At 41.7% G+C, this 4151-nt stretch overlaps 1 long non-coding RNA gene across 1 annotated transcript; it reads right to left on the bottom strand.

Annotated features, from left to right (window-relative positions):
- Window positions 1–993: 993 nt before the first annotated feature.
- On the bottom strand, window positions 994–4145 carry LOC123111977 (uncharacterized). Its single transcript, XR_006454974.1, has 2 exons — window positions 2607–4145; window positions 994–2332 (listed from the first exon to the last, which is right to left on the bottom strand). It is a non-coding gene; the product is annotated as an uncharacterized lncRNA (long non-coding RNA).
- Between the last annotated feature and the right edge of the window lie 6 nt (window positions 4146–4151).

The raw sequence follows: 4151 nt of genomic DNA, 5'->3' as shown, positions 1-4151 counted from the left end.
GTCTGGCCTGTCGCTGTGTCCCGTGCTTACCGCACCCCTCGCCGCTATCACCGCGTCGAGCATCTGCTGTCCTGGTCGAGTCTTCAGGGTCGCGAACCACACCACTCAACCCCCACTGCAGAGAACCACCGATCATCACCAACCGATGCCGAGTATCACATCTCCATCAGACCACTAGTACCCAGTCCGATCCATGTGTCTCTCGCTATCCCGCTGAAATAGGCTTCGACTCTCTGTTAACTTACGCCGTAGCCCCTCCATCAGCTCAGAGCATAGTCATCCATTAGACTCCAGCTCTACCTTCAACATGACTCCATGTAGCTGCGCTATGCTACCCCCGCGCTCCGTCGATTTCAAACTCTCATGTGTGCACTGCCTTGAATCAACCCTGCGCCATAGTCTTGTCGAAGCCGCACAAGCCCTCTGGCCTGCACCACGTGTTTCCACGCCCCAGAAGTCGGTCACCATCAGCATCACGCTCCTATGTCGTCGTCGCTGAAAACACCGTCGTCTTCTGCTTTGACCGATATCCTCGTCGATCCATCAGACTGTCCAGTCCAACCCAGCCGAACTTATCCGACTGCACCATGCTTCATCATGCGTCGTGTCCGCCTTGCACATCTGTGCATTGCCTTGACGCCCTGTGTATGCATGCTCCTTTGCGACATGCTCCAGGCTCCTCTGAACCTTATACGCGTGTCGCCCGCACTTGTCAACGCGCTTCCGCTGCCTGTCTACACACTCCAAGCCTTCTCAGCAAACTGACCCAGAAAAAACTTGAATGCAAACATCGGACGTCCATTCACACCATATTTTTCATGTCAATGTTTGATGCTAGCTCTTCTGTGCACCTTAGTAGAAACTAGATAGGAAGTGCGGCTTGCCGCACTCCACCCGCCCCAGCCAAATCCAACCTGATATGAAACATTTTGTATTTCATACGTTTATACGATGAAAGCAATAATGCAAAGGTTCAGTATGTTACAGAAAAAGTGAAAGGCTCAATAGTTCATGATAATTTATTTACAATATATACCACACAAGGCCACAAAAAAGAGAGTAATATCTATACATAAGCATAGTGTATAAGAACATGTGTTACACAGAATTTTTATCGCCCAACACCTTTGCAGTTGCAAAGGTCACATGTTACAGATATATAAGGTGCCCACTATTATAAAACAAAAAATTACTAATGGGCGCACAAGCCTTTGTTTTCTCCCTATCAGATTAACTTAGAGCATGTAAATGCTCAACTTGCGATGATAGCATGCAGGTCTTCATGTGTTTGCTGATGGTGTAACTTGCACAAGTAACTCCACGCTTAGTCTGACAAAATGATGACAGGTTCCATGTCTCTATGGAGCTTCCAGATCCGAGAAGCACAGAAAAAAGAACGGGAGTAAACCGGAGATGTCATGAGAATATAAATTTGTCAAAAGTGCAGGGATCAATGCACGGTATTTATCAAACCGAAATGCGCTAATTGGTTTGGGAGTACAACATTCACTTGATTTTATTTGGAAAAAAGGGAGTGTCTAACTGATTGATGGTGGATGTAAGTGTGAAGGAGGCAATGTAACTACAATCACACATGATGATGCCTTCAGAACAATAAAACAACCCAGCAAGGCCTGAAGACTTGCATAAGGGCATGGTCTCCATAAATACTTGATTCAAGCACCAAATCTCATATCAAATCATAATATAGTAATAGTGGTTCAGCATAAAGCAACAATTTAGGGGCAAGCATAATATACATATGATTCTGTACAAAGTAGAGCATATATAGTAATAGTGGTTCTTTACAAAGGGCAAGCATGTGCATTTTTTCGGTTTGATTTGCACTGTGCTAATGAAAATAATATCACAAGCTTCTTTAGTTAATACAGATGAATCAGAACCCCCAGGAAGATAAAAAGTGAAGTAGCATACTACTGTTTCTGAAGCATTTGACCATGTACATGAAGTGCTTTTGAATAGAATATGAATTTCCACCATCCTAAAGGGAAAGTAAATATAGAAACACACTCGTTTATGTTCTAGGCATTGTTATATATCAAAGAAAGAGGCGAAAACAGGCAGCAAACAATTTTATAGTGGAGAACTGGACATACAACTGGCTGGCTTCCTGAGGCTGAAAATGTTCACATGTTATATATTACCCACTTTACCTCTAGTATATATACAACTCAAGACATGATATAAGCTCGGTACGCAAGAATTAACCTGAGTTTGTTTGTTCGAAGGTCTTCTTCTCGATGAAAGCCTCACATTCTGACCACCAACCAAGGTCCCTTGCAGCAGTTACAGAGCTTGCTCAGCAGAAGGCCTGAATATGCAGTGACAGGAGTAATTTAGAAGGAAGTACTTCAAAAAAACAAGCAAAAGAAACAACTAAAGTGTTATAAACAGAAAAAAAATTGACCCAACATATCTAAACTAAGCTCAATGCTTTCATTACATGGATTCTTTTCATGTAACAGTACAACCCAACCATTGAGGATCAAATGCACAGCAAGGCAGAGCAAAAAAATTGAAGGACAATGTACAACAAACATTAACAGGGGCCAATAACATAACAACAGGGAGAAAAGCACTACAACCTGACCATTAGTTCTATCGATGCTGATGACCAGGGCCTCAAGGACATGAAGAGCATCCAACATCGAGTGAAATAAAAAAAAAATGCACGAAGCAAGAAGATTAGTATTGAAAAAATGCACGAAGCAAGAAGATCTACATGATGTCTTCTTAAGCAAAACATTATTAGTGATAACAGAAGGAGATAAAGAAAGTCAATAATAGTACAAAAGCATGTCATTATTTAAACTAAATATGTTTAAAGTCCCTATCTGATTTAGACTAAGCAGGAGAACACCCGATACAACTAAAAAAGCAAACCTCCATAAAGGTTTTTAAATTGCCAAACTTTACAGAAAGAAGAACCAGCTTATTTAATATCTAACAGACGTGGAGCAACTGAGCATGTCAACCAGAACTAAACCAAATGTCAGGATGAACAACCACCATCTTCCTGAGATTTTAAATTTGGTTAACGGGTTAAGCCATCTTTTAAGTTGAATGATAGTATGATGCCAAATAGAACATGTTTGTTAGAATGCAGACTGAATAATATAAACTGAATTTCAATTTGGATGATCCAATATTAACACATACAATATTTTTCTGGCCTGGTCGCTGGCCGCTATACCTCCTATACAGATGAGACATAATTTAAATTCACTTGCATAGAAATGCATCAGGTTCAATCTCCTTGAATGACAAAAAGTACAGACGCTCTTTCAAAGTAGGGAGAATATTTCATACCTCATACTATGTCATGCTCATTCACTAAATATAACGGGATGCAGTTCTGAATATTATTATTTAACCGGAAACACACAGTTCTGAATGCTCAATTTCCATTAAAAATGAGTTGTGTGTTCAAGGAATTATGCAGAAACAGGCAATAAATATGAACCTTCATGCCCAATATTTCCTGGCAGAAAATATAGAAACACGAGTTTGATGCTTTAAGTATACTATTTGTAAATTAAATTTTAAATATTTCTAGTTAAAGCCATCACATCTGATGGAAGGAAGCTTATGAGAACCACACGTCTACAATGACACAAGTTCTGAATGAAGCAATGTGAGTGAAGCACACAAGTTCTCACGGAATATTTTGAGAAACACCTGAACACGTACAGTCACGGTATACGGTTCTTACTGCGCTGTAAGCTGAGTATCTTAGATTGTAAGAATATAGCTAATCGAGTGCCTTTCAATCAAGTGGCTTCCATTCAGGCCACTTCCATTTAAGAACAGAGGCATCTAATTATCATGGCACTGGCACTTTGAAAGACATGGCAATTCAGTCAAGTGGCTTCCAGGCCACTTCCATTCTGAAAAATAAGAGGGAATCGAGTGCCATGAGAAAGAGAGAGAGGGGGGGAGAGGGAGATGTGAACCTGGACGAAGTGAAGCAGCGTGGATCTTGCATCAAAGAGGACAGACAACGGTGGTGGTCCGGCTACTGCTGGTGGCCGATGGTGGACGGAGTGTGTGGTCCTCACCGTTGCCAGCGATGGCGTGCCCGGGAGGTCGTCGGAGAGGGTGTGCATGGATTCACCGTTCAGCGGGTGGCG

The sequence above is a fragment of the Triticum aestivum genome, chromosome 5B (genome assembly GCF_018294505.1).
Source record: "Triticum aestivum cultivar Chinese Spring chromosome 5B, IWGSC CS RefSeq v2.1, whole genome shotgun sequence".
NCBI lineage: Eukaryota > Viridiplantae > Streptophyta > Magnoliopsida > Poales > Poaceae > Triticum > Triticum aestivum.
This window is presented reverse-complemented; position numbering and strand designations above follow the sequence as displayed.